Source organism: Petromyzon marinus, chromosome 37, assembly GCF_048934315.1.
Source record: "Petromyzon marinus isolate PM22_M1 ecotype Great Lakes invasive population chromosome 37, UKy_Petmar_22M1.pri1.0, whole genome shotgun sequence".
In the NCBI taxonomy this organism is placed as follows: Eukaryota; Metazoa; Chordata; class Hyperoartia; order Petromyzontiformes; family Petromyzontidae; genus Petromyzon; species Petromyzon marinus.
In genome coordinates, this window is record NC_133703.1 from 2,014,922 (window position 1) to 2,028,005 (window position 13,084).

The 13,084-nt window shown below is 45.1% G+C and overlaps 1 long non-coding RNA gene across 1 annotated transcript; it reads left to right on the forward strand.

Moving 5' to 3' along the window:
* Positions 1–5,102: 5,102 nt before the first annotated feature.
* LOC142930144 (uncharacterized) lies at positions 5,103–10,996 on the forward strand. Its single transcript, XR_012946124.1, has 3 exons — positions 5,103–5,436; positions 8,396–8,559; positions 9,628–10,996. It is a non-coding gene; the product is annotated as an uncharacterized LOC142930144 (long non-coding RNA).
* Positions 10,997–13,084: the final 2,088 nt, after the last annotated feature.

Genomic DNA, 13,084 nt, shown 5'->3' on the forward strand with positions numbered 1-13,084 from the left:
CCTATAATACAACAAGTCCTATAATACAACATTCTATACAAGTCCAATAATACAACAAGTCCTATAATAATACAAGTCCTATAATACAACAAGTCCTATAATACAACAAGTCCTATAATACAACAAGTCCTATAATAATACAAGTCCTATAATACAACAAGTCCTATAATACAACAAGTCCTATAATACAACAAGTCCTATAATACAACAAGTCCTATAATACAACAAGTCCTATAATACAACATTCTATACAAGTCCTATAATACAAGTCCTATAATACAACAAGTCCTATAATACAACAAGTCCTATAATGCAACAATTAATATGCCAAAAGCCTCCACTGCATATCCCACCCACTCTTCAAGTTGTCCCACCAATATCCCCAGTCATGAGCACACGCACATGAGCCAATCTTATCTCGCCATCTCTATGATATACATCATCTTGGGCACGTTCTCTCCTTCTGCTGCCACTCCAATGTCATTTTCGGCCAGCAGACATCATCCCTTCAAGCAACGTGCCCTTCCCGAGCCCATTCACTTTTCTAAAAAGAGTCAATATGTTGCTAATATGCATATTTTTCCAAATGTACGTTTTTCTAATCCGTTTGTATATTTACGTCTCTCGATATCTCGTAATGTCAGTGCTACGATTATTATCGTTGAACGTCATAAATTATAATCATCACAATCATCACCCTCACCATCATACTCTGTATCACATGCATGATCATCGCAATTATCATCACAACCATGACGAATCTTCACAAACATTATTGTCATCACATTCATTATCACCATCATAATCACAATCATCACCACAATCATCATCACAATCATCGGCATCATCATGATCATCATTACAATGACCATCAGAATCTTGCCTGGATGTGTAGAATCTCGGCATAGGTGGTGAGTGGGTTCCATGGCGCGTGTACTTTCACAAAGGTGGTGCGTCCGCTCACCGACTCCTAGTGGATGGCACGAAGTTCATCGTCAGACTCTAGATGAGTGCATTTAGTTGTATTTATTAGACTTTGTTTGACCAGGTGAGAGTTCAAGGGAACCGGATGGTCTCATTTGGAAGAGTGTCCACGGCCGCGTGGATTTTCGTGCTTGTGTCACGTGTTGTTAGCACCTCGTGCCGATCAACGTGTGGCACAACCCAAAAGCAAATTGCATAATGTACGTGCAGTTATCGAACACTTATTACTACAGTATAAATAGCTGGCATGCCACATTAAGGTGGAGACTGTTATACCCTCCAGTATAAATGGGTAAGCCACAATTAATCCATCTTAAGATTGTGCATGGTGGGGTAAAGTATGGGTATTCGCTATCTCTTTCAAGACGTCTGGCAAGCATAGAAGAGTAGGCCATATACCCTCCAGCGGGGATCTTTATCGCTCCTACTCAAGGAATGTATGCCAGCAGTGATATTATGAAGCAATCACAGTCTAACACCTTTTTATTTGTATACAGTGTCTGTCATCTATAGCAGAGAGACACGCAGGAAACTTACCTCCTTGGGTTCAATCTCGAGATCTAGCCCCATCTTCATCAGGCTTGCCTGATATTCGGTCCTCTTCTTCTGTCAAACAAAATTGACCATCTGTGTTATACATTGTTCTCAGTTGTGTCACTGTGGGAGTCAAGTCAAGAGGTGAGGAAACTTCTTGAACTCTTACAGTGAGTAGAGCCTCACATGGGAATCAATCAGAGAACGGCTCTGCAAAGTAGCATCACTGAACTGCTTCAGTCGGTGTCACTTCAGCAGACCTTAATAAAATAAAAATTTGCACAGCTCTTTGTCAATCAACTGTTTGAGTTCACCTTATTTGTTACAGGGATGGTCTCACTTAGCTAGTTGCTTTGCTATTTTACAAGGGAGATAGATCCATTGTGCGTGGGTACAATAGCAACAAAATAAACAAAAACATCAATATTGCAGAGAATGCATACTGGGTACTTCAGCACTGTTGTAATAGTTTTCCATTTGGCAGTTAGAATGTGGATATTACATGTATCCTGTAAGTTATGTCTGGGTGTCGGTGTTTGCAATATGAAAGTGGTGTATTTATTTAGGAGTTGTGGATGGAGTGTGATACGTAACGATAATTGATTGTTGTTCGCCAAAGCAGTGAGGCGTATGGTTCAGGGTATGGATGTGCGAGTTGAGTGATGGGAGTCTAGCGTTCATTGACTAGCGTGGTCTGCAGTTGACGATACAGTTTGATAAAGGATGTATACTGTGGATTTAAAGACTCGTATGGAGGTGGCAGGGTGACTCAGCAGTCAGAGAGCTGAGCTGGCACCACTGCGTCAAACCTAGGTTTAGAGGCGTGTGGTGTTGCACGTGGGGAGGGGTGATAATGCTGGGTGCAGGAAGGTGCAGCATTATTTGTAGGTTCCTCGTTCTCACCTGATTGTTGATGGCGTCCTGAGAATGGACCTCATCATCGAACGCGAGGATGAAATCGATCCGACGGACTCCATCGCAAAAGTAGACAGTGTCCTACACGCAAAGGCAAGCACACACACGAATATGAGAGATGTAATAGCTTATGCATGAAATGTATATTTATTCATAAGCTCATGATACATGTATCAGGACATAAGTTAATCTGCTATTTGTATGCAAGTTGTTTATTGCTATGATGATGTACTAGTTTACCCAGGAAAACCTCAATGAGTTTACATTTTTATTTTCAAGGAGGGTCCTACCAAGTTCTGTTTTTTTGCAGTCGAGAACGAAGTTGCTTAGTTTAATTCCAATTGAATAATTTGCATGTATTTTTTCAGCATTGGTACGTTTGGCCAATACCAGTTACACTGTGTCATTTAGCTATGGGAGGAAACCAGAGACCTGGAGAAATATGTACACAAAGCATCTAGCCCCTGTGCATTATACAAAAAACATCAGTATTTTCTAAAGTGCATTGTGGTAATGGTATCTTAAACCACCATCAAAATAAAGGTGAGCAAATGTGACAGACTAACAGCAGCAGTTATGCAGTGATATGCAACTGTGGACCGGTGTAATCCTCATTCGGATTCATCAGCACAGTATAGTCACCAAAATGCACTGCTGCAAAGGCTGCAAATCTATAAATGAGGAGCAGCCATGTCTACACTTTGGGGCCCATTAGTTGGCGAATGCAAACAACTAAATCTGTAAATACCAGGAATCTCCCATCTTTGACATTAGCCAAGTTAATTTATAGGCTGTGCAAATCCACGTTGTGCCGCATCGTACCTGGGCCAGGGTAGATTGAAATGATGACGTCGAAAAGTCTTGTGGCACCGTTGAAGGCTGAGCCTCATGCCCCTCCGCTCCCTCCTCCTCATTCATTCTCTCCACGAGCTCTGCATAGGTAATGTGGGGGTAGAGGGTTCATTGCATTAGGGACAGGGGAGGCAGGTGCAGGGATGGGAATGTCGGTAAAGAACCGCACATGGTACTCATGTGTAAAGCTTTCTCATAAATGTCGACGCTGCTCCAGTGTGAGTACACCTGTGGTATAAAGTTGTATTACCATTAGGGGACTTTTACCCCATTGAATATCGTACACTTTAACAAAGCCGTGCCCAGCATGGTCAGACACAAACCAGGGCAAAAAATATTAGTTGGAATATGCAAAGTCATTTTTGCCCTGACAGCTTGTCAGCTATACTCTTTGGTTCTTTCGGTAAAGTCACGTAGGTGGAAAAAAAAATAGAAATAGAAATAAATCACGACGTTTCGAATGCAACATAAGCACTCATCATCAGGTGTGACAACCACAGCAAGGAAACTGTTTTACTGAAGTGGGAGAGAAACCAGGGTTAGGGCAGTTAAATAAGTCAGAGAGGGGGAGAGTGGGGGGTGAATGGGGCGAGGAGTGCGAGCGCTGCAAGCGCTGCAGAGACGCTGAGAGTAAAAAAAGAGGCAACATAATTACTGCCAAGATGGAAGCTTGTCATCTTCTGCGAGAGCTTCCCCGTGACCACACAGATCATGGTGGTTACTTGACCACATTTCAATTGAAGTGCTGTCGTCCCGACAGTTCTGTTCCTTCATCTGAAGAAGGCCACTTGTGTTGTGGCCAAAACGTCGTGATTTTTGTTGTTTTATTTTTTACCTACGTGACTTTACCCAATAGAACCAAAGAGTATGGATCCTTGCAGTCACGAAAGCTTCAAATCCATATTTCACCACTCTGGTTAATGTGGGTTGGTGAAGACGTATAGTATGTATAGTACAACCAATTTTGATGGACTGCCCTTTGCTGCCCACCATGTAGCCCGACACTACACTTTTAGACCTGTTATGCACTATCCTGGCTCAAACCCTGCTGAGCGTCCGATTAAAACACTGACGAGATCTCAATATTTAAAAGTGGCCCAAAGCCCCGTCATAGCACGAACATTACACTTTACCTATCTCAACAAATGTGGACATCATGAATCTTTGGTCTAATCTCAGATCTTGTGAGTTAGAACTCGGGGGCTCCTCATGCACAGCCAGCCAAGGATAACTCCCCGCTATAGTGACGTCACAGGAAAAGGACGTGACGTCACCTAAATATGGGCGTGGTCAAAAGCGGCCCCATCCCCCGCTCTTCCCGACCTTGCTTCCCCCCTTGCCGAGGTTACCCACATGAACAATAATAATAAATCATAGATGTACATTATGAAAGAATCAATTATTTTTCACAAAACTGCTCCTGTACGACCTTTTGCCAATCCCCTGCTGGAGAGCCTCTTGACGATTGCACGAATCGTGTTGGTTATTTGCACATACTTCACCATGCCGGTGAGTATGGGTTGGTAAAGGAAAAGGAGGAGCATTAACGTACAAACAAAAACCTATTTTACTAGAATGCCTTCTGCTTCCCATCATGTAGCATGTAACACCTGGTATGCGCTATCCAGACTCCAACCTCCTTAACGTTAGATGGAGACATCTGGCACATCCCCAGCAGTTTTGTCTACAGGCTCAACATATAACACAAACACACCTCCCTAACACTAACGTTAAACTTTACCTATCTCGACGAAGGTAGACATCGTGAATCTTTGATTTTTTTCGAATTCAGAGTCAGAAGTCAGGAGCTCCTCGCGTGCACAGGCAGCCCACGATAAAGTCCGACCCAGAATGATGTCACCGTGACGTCAGTTAAATATGGGCGTGGCCTGAATGTGGGTGTGGCCAACAGCGGCGGCTTCCCCGCCCCCCGCTGCCCCTCCCCGCAGGTTTCTCTCAACCCTCAGTGCGCATGCGCGGGCGGCATGTCTCGGACATCGCCTTCAGCGGCCGTTGGCGACGCGGTGGTTGTGGCGGGAAAATTAATTTAAAAAAACTTCTCCGAATAACCGCGACCTTTAACTACCCTCACGGATAATCCACACGGATCTCTGGACGGCAAGGCGAAGACGATCAATGGAATAATCTCCGGTGAGAGACGGAGAGAGATGGGCAGGCGTGAGGGCGAGCCAGGTTCAACTTTGTTGAACGCTGAGCGCAGAGTGAATGGGGTTTATACTCTTTGGTTCTATTGGGTAAAGTCACGTAGGTGAAAATAAAATAACAATTTTCACCTACGTGACTTTACCCAATAGAACCAAAGAGTATGGATCCTAGCAGCCACGAAAGCTTTAAATCTAGAATTGAATGGGGTTTGCTTCACTCAGCACGCGACTTGGACACTTCGGTGTGCAAAGTGTTGTCTGGTTGTGCCGTGTAAAGGAGGAGGACATTCAGTAAATGTCGTTGGTTTGTTAATGGGAGTGTGTGGCACGGTAATGGACTGGGTACGACTTACAACACAAGTTCTGCTCACATTGCACGCTAAGGGTTAGCACGGCGATTACTACGTGTGCATTTATTAGTTATTGTTTATGTTAAAAGTAGTATTGATTGTTAAGACAATAATGTTTAGTATTTGTAGGTGAATCATTTCAATATTGTACAGTATAGCATTGTCCTGCTGTGTGGCTCTCACGTGGCGGGCATCAGTGCAGCAATATCCAGTACGTGGTTGTAATGCACTTCTATAGCCCCCTGCCACCAGTGCAGCAATATTCAGTACGTGGTTGTAATGTACTTCTATAGCCCCCTGCCATCAGTACAGCAATATTCAGCACGTGGTTGTAATGTACTTCTATAGCCCCCTGCCACCAGTGCAGCAATATTCAGTACGTGGTTGTAATGTACTTCTATAGCCCCCTGCCACCAGTGCAGCAGTATTCAGTACGTGGTTGTAATGCACTTCTATAGCCCCCTGCCATCAGTGCAGCAATATTCATTACGTGGTTGTAATGTACTTCTATAGCCCCCTGCCACAAGTGCAGCAATATTCAGTACATGTTTGTAATGCACTTCTATAGCCCCCTGCCACCGGTGCAGCAATATTCAGTACGTGGTTGTAATGCACTTCTATAGCCCCCTGCCATCAGTGCAGCAATATTCAGTACGTGGTTGTAATGTACTTCTATAGCCCCCTGCCACAAGTGCAGCAATATTCAGTACATGGTTGTAATGCACTTCTATAGCCCCCTGCCACCGGTGCAGCAATATTCAGTACATGGTTGTAATGTACTTCTATAGCCCCCTGCCACCAGTGCAACAATATTCAGTACATGGTTGTAATGCACTTCTATAGCCCCCTGCCAGAAGTGCAGCAATATTCAGTACGTGGTTGTAATGTACTTCTATAGCCCCCTGCCACCAGTGCAGCAATATTCAGTACGTGGTTGTAATGTACTTCTATAGCCCCCTGCCATCAGTGCAGAAATATTCAGTATGTGGTTGTAATGCACTTCTATAGCCCCCTGCCACCAGTGCAGCCATATTCAGTACGTGGTTGTAATGTACTTCTATAGCCCCCTGCCACCAGTGCAGCAATATTCAGTACATGGTTGTAATGTACTTCTATAGCCCCCTGCCACCAGTGCAGCAATATTCAGTATGTGGTTGTAATGCACTTCTATAGCCCCCTGCCATCAGTGCAGCAATATTCAGTGCATGGTTGTAATGCACTTCTATAGCCCCCTGCCATCAGTACAGCAATATTCAGTACATGGTTGTAATGTACTTCTATAGCCCCCTGCCACCAGTGCAGCAATATTCAATACGTGGTTGTAATGCACTTCTATAGCCCCCTGCCATCAGTGCAGCAACATTCAGTACATGGTTGTAATGTACTTCTATAGCCCCCTGCCACCAGTGCAGCAATATTCAGTACGTGGTTGTAATGCACTTTTATAGCTCCCTGCCACCAGTTCAGCAATATTCAGTACGTGGTTGTAATGTACTTCTATAGCCCCCTGCCACCAGTGCAGCAATATTCAGTACGTGGTTGTAATGCACTTCTATAGCCCCCTGCCACCAGTTCAGCAGTATTCAGTACGTGGTTGTAATGCACTTCTATAGCCCCCTGACATTGTGCAGCAATGTTCAGTACATTGTTGTAATGCACTTCTATAGCCCCCTGCCATCACCAAATTCACACTGACCAGCGTGGTGAAGTACGGTAAATAACCCCTCCCCCTGGGAGCTGCATAGCATGGGACAGCTGTCAGCCAGCAATGGATTGAAAAAGGAGCTGTACTCTGCACACGTTGTTATTCAGGGTAGGGTAAGGAACTTGGAGGTTCGGTATGCATAATGTGCTCGGAAAGTATTGTATTCTGTATGTGTGTTGAATCTCTTTCGCACCGTACCAAGCCCACCGTGCTCTTCGGAGGTGCGATAATATATAAATATAAGTAGTCATACTACTGTAATACCACTATTAATATGTAGCATTCATTTTATTAGTAGTACTGTAATTTGTTGATATGCAGGTGTACATGCCAAACGTTAACCAATGTTAAATGTTAAGCCTTCAATTTTGAATACAGTGTGTTTTAAACATGGAGTTGTCTCCAGCTAATTCTTAAATGTATATCATTCATAATGTAGTAGTAGGCAGGTAGAGCATTTATGACACTTCAATTGTACATAGAGCTTGCAGGTGTGATGAAGGAAAGCATGGGAAAGGCTGGAATTTTTGTTGAAAAAAGGACAACAGCCACAGTAGCTTAAGAGACCTAACGCTGAAGCTGCTAACGCGAAGTGGTCGACACTGGCCCATGCGTTGTGACGTCGGACCCACTTTCCGCACACAGCAGCTCCTCATGGTGCCCCCCATACCAGGACCAGTGGTGACCTGGTAGCCACAGCGATTCCTCTCCCTGGCCCCATCCGGTTCGGGCATCCCAAATCGTACAAAATGAACTGCAACGGTGGTGAGACAAACAGCCCTTCGGGCGACAGCACGGTGACGGACACAAGCCCTCGCGGCAGCCAGGGCAGCTCGCTGCTCCGGACCGGAAGCGGGGGCTAGCACAGCCCTGTGGTGTGCGGAGAGCAGTGCTGCTCGTAGGCGAGCGGTGCGCTGGACGCCTACATCGAGGACTTTGAGCAGAGCGGAATCTGTGCGTCACCGCCACCCAGGATACGTGCAGAGCACAGCGCCGCGCAGCATAGCGGAGCGGAGACGCGTGGAGGAGAGGAGGATGCGCAGTGTGGATGAAGGTGGGTTGCGCCTCTCGCCACGCGAGGAATCGCTCCGTGGTGCTTGCGCTCGAGTGGCTATCGAGTGTGCAGGCGGTGCAATGGTATTGAAGCTATAGTAATAGGTTTTTACCCTTTTATCTGGCACAAAAACTGACACCTTTATACAAGGGATCATGTTTGCAATAACCACAACACAAGTAGTCAAAATGCAAACAAAAAAGACAACTGATAATATGCACTGTCCTTGAATTTGATTGGTCCACACCCGAGACGGCTTTTCTGAGATCCCAGTCTCCACTGGTGTTGGACCAGAAGACGCCAAAAGGCGTCTTCTTATTCTTAGCGTCTTCTTGTTTGCATTTTGACTACTTGCGTTGTGGTTATCGCAAACATGATCCCTTGTATAAAAGTGTCAGTTTTTGTGCCAGATAAAAGGGTAAAAACCTATTACTATATCTTGTTACTGGCAAAGGAGGTCTCATAAGGTATCGAAGCTAGTTGACTGGATGGGGGATAATTGGAGAGGAGAACCCCATTTTTTTTGCTTGTACTGGGTGCTTGTCAATTATGCTATGCTATCATGAATGTAATGTAATTCCCCTAGAAAAAAAACCCTTAATAAGGTCTAAAGATACATTTTCGTGAGAGTCCCACACTGGGATGCTTGGCAAATTCCATTAATGAGTTCATTTTATGTCAGAGAAAACTATCCACAGTAAGCACACGCATATGAGAGGATAGCATAGGTCTGAACAGATAGGTCGGTGCATGCATTTCTTTCTCCTGTCATCTTCCAGCAACTTCACTGATTATCGAGTTTGTAAAGTTTGTGAAATCTAAGTGATCCTCCAACCTTTGTGTCAAAATTTGCAGATCCTATACTGGACACATCTGAAGTTTAAACAATAACAGCTCATGCACTGATTTATCCCATATTCTCACAAACTCCACAAACGGATAACATCATTAGTTACTGATGGTGCAAAGTAAGGCAACATTGCAGGATTGCCGTTCAGGGGTCAAGGAATCTAGGGGAGAGCAAATTCATTGTGTACCAGTAAAATGTCTGTGGGTCTTACATTGCAGGTGGCATGCTGCTTGTGGAGGACCTCATCTCGGGCACGTGCAGCCTCACTGCTGCGCTGCAGCGGTCGTGGCTCATAGCCCGACGGTCAGTCTAACCACGGACCAGCTCCTAGCGGCGCCAGTTGACGGTTCCTCCAAGTCCTTGCTCCGCTCGCCTGGCGCCCACCGAGACCTCGCAGTGTCGCACAGAGGCAAGCGGTCATCTCTCGGGGTCACCGCGCACAGCCTCGGCGCATCATTGGCGAGGGGCAATAAGCCAACTAAACGGTTGAGCTCAACAGCGAGAAGCAACAAGGCCGTGATGCCATTAAATTTGTCGGCAAAGCCCGAAAATTATTTCTTTTCTAACCAGACGAATGTTTTGTTGTACTTACGGAGCAGTGAAGCAACTAGGCGTGAGCACTTGCCGAACGGCGGCTGTGCGACAAGTACCTATCTCAGGTGGTTGACAAGCCAAAAGGATAAGCTGGATGTGTTGGGGATCACGAGCATTCCTGAGCTCAGGTACCCGGCCTGGCTGCGTGACTGCGATGTGGACTCCCAGACCAGCAGCCACGAGACGGATACCAGCACAAAGAGAGCAGGTGCCGCTCAGAGCCCGCAAAGCAGACCAAAGTACCCAGAGTGGCTCAAAGTTTTGGATATCTCCGGCCTTACGAATGTAGCCAACGAGGAGCCCGTGTCAGAGGACAATAGATCCCTAGGTGTGTGTATATATATATAGTCTCTATATAGCAGATGACATTTCATATGTTTTCAGGTACATATTCAGTCTTTTCTCACAGAGACGGCTGAGCGGCCACCCATGTGGTTGTGACGTGCGATGCGTGATTCTTGATGCACAGCCTCATTGGAGGAGCTGCTGAGCAGGGCGCACATGGAGTTGGACTCCCCCGGCTTGGAGGCCCCCTCCCCGGGCAGCTTCAACACGGACGTCTTTCTAGGGGCTGATCGTCCCTGGGAAAACCCCTCCACGCCATTGTGAATGTATCTTTATATCCACACTCACGCACAGCATAGAGGCTGCACCGCCTCTAAGTATGATGTCAGATTTTGAATGTTATAAGCTAAGCAGGTAAGCCTGGTTATTACTTGGATGGGAGACTGTTTTGAAATAGCATATATTATAGATTTTGGCTGCTAGGTAACCAGGAGTTAGTAATACGGCAATGGAATCTTGAATCTATATCCGGAGTTTTGCATTTTACTCCCTCTGTTTTCACCGGGTTCTCCGTTTTCCTCTCACATACCACTCGCTGATGAAATTTGCAAAATATCACTGCCAAACCCTCCTGAGACTTGGTGAGATTTTTCTGGCTTCCACCTTGATAATAAGTCAACCAAGTAATTTTCTCTCAATCGTGTCTCTTCTCAGGGCCGTGTACCACCTGTCGCGTCTGAAAGAGCTGGTTGACACCATCAAGGAGAACAAGGATGGCTGACTACCCGTGATGTAGAAAGCCCGAAAGCATTTTATGGCGGTGGTCGAGGTTTCTACTCAGAAGGATACGTTCGCTTGGTCCTGCTAATTCATGGTTGTTAAACATCAATGGTACTTCAGGTGCTGTGGTGTGAATCGCAATTACTTGTGAACTTGTGGGGCCCATGGGGCACAGTAATTGCCCTGTTAATGGAAGTGCCACAACAAAGTATTGGAAAAATGTGATAAAGTTCGTTCAGGGTTGGAGTTATTGAATGGTTGCAGCAGTATTTTGCACAGCAAATCCATACAGACTCAAATGTCACTTGAAATAGAACGGATATGTGAACAATATTGTGAGCACAACTAAACTAATTTTGGTTTTAGCCATTTTGGAAGGAGACTACTTTATTGGGAACATACATGCTAGTATTTGTGTAGTTATAAACATTTGGGAAATCACTGTAAAAGTACATTTGCTTATTTAGATTGCACTATACCTGTATTGTAAAATTTCAGAAACTTTTATGTAATTTGTAATCAATAAACCAAAGTTGCATATTGTATGCAACCCATGACTTGGATTGTTTTTATCATGTCTTGTTTAGCATGGTTGGTTATGTACAGTGTGAAAGAAATTCAACATACATTAAATATTTTCTGATATTTGAATGTTTATATTGTACATGTATATTTATTTTACAATAAATCTGAGACAAAGGCTTATACACATGGAATTGAAAATATTCAGCTATGATTTGTATTTCTCAAGTATTTTAAGAAAAGTCAGCGAGTCTCGTGACATGTCTTCACATTTGGGAGTGATGATTGTGATGGATATACAGGCATTAACCTGCTTACATTCCTAGAGTATGTAAGGTGAATTTGGGCATTCTGGGTGATTGGGTTTTAGGCCAAACACAGGCAGATGGTGGGGGATAGATGTTTTCAAGCATCTATTAATTATTCATCGGCATGTACTATCTTACTATGATGTAAAGTTCAAAAACATGGTTCATGAAGGGAATGGAATAAAAACTCAACTGTGCACAAGTATGGAGGAATTAATACTTGGAATTAAATGCAAAGATCTGGCCATATGGCGTTTACTGGGCACCAGGGTTGCCAAACAACACGTGAAAGATGTGTATCAGGCACAGCCTCTGCATTATGAAAAAAATATCACTTCCTGAAGAAGTGCATTTTGCTTCTGTCTTAGGTCACCCATCAAAATAAATTAGAGCAAATGTGACTCGACTGACACAGGCAGCATTTATACTTGTGAAGTGTTCTCCTTCCGACGTGTGGTGTGTGTCGCACACACTGTCGGAGACGAGGTAGTTGCAGGAGACATCGTCTCTTTATTATCTTGTTCACACCAACTCCGGCCTCACTCTCTCGACCACGTTGCCATAGAGCCCGGCCTAGACACGACCCTGTCCGTGTTGCACCGACGGCGTCGACCGAGAAGGCCAACGACTGTCTGGCCACGCAATGATTGGGCGAATGCGGTGGCAACGACAGCGACGTCGAGACGAGTCCACTCCCAGAACCGGCAGCCCGGAGCTGTCGCTCTCCGCTGCTTATATTATATTCTATATTCTACTCGGTGCGGCTTGGCTCTGCCCTATCCACGCCTCCCTTCTCGAACCGACCAGAGGGTTCCAGAGGCTTCCCTATGAGGTCTTCCATGACCCTTGCCCCAATTCCTCTGCCCGGCCGGCACACCCGTATATATGCTCAACGGCGTGTGCGCAAACTTTCCACTGCAGTTGCCGCTGCTGGACAGCAGTCAGCGCTGTGTCACTACACTTGTATGAACACAAGAATTACATAATCACATCTACACTTATATGTAATGGGCTGAGATAGGCGCACACAACTTCTTGGGAGGCAACACTATTTATTAACACCAACACATTACACTTAACATAAATTTCGATTTAAAGCTTTCGTGACTGCGGGCTAACACCAATCCCGAATATCCGCCCCCACAGCCCTTTAAATAACCTCCCATACAGCCCCCCAATCGGCTAC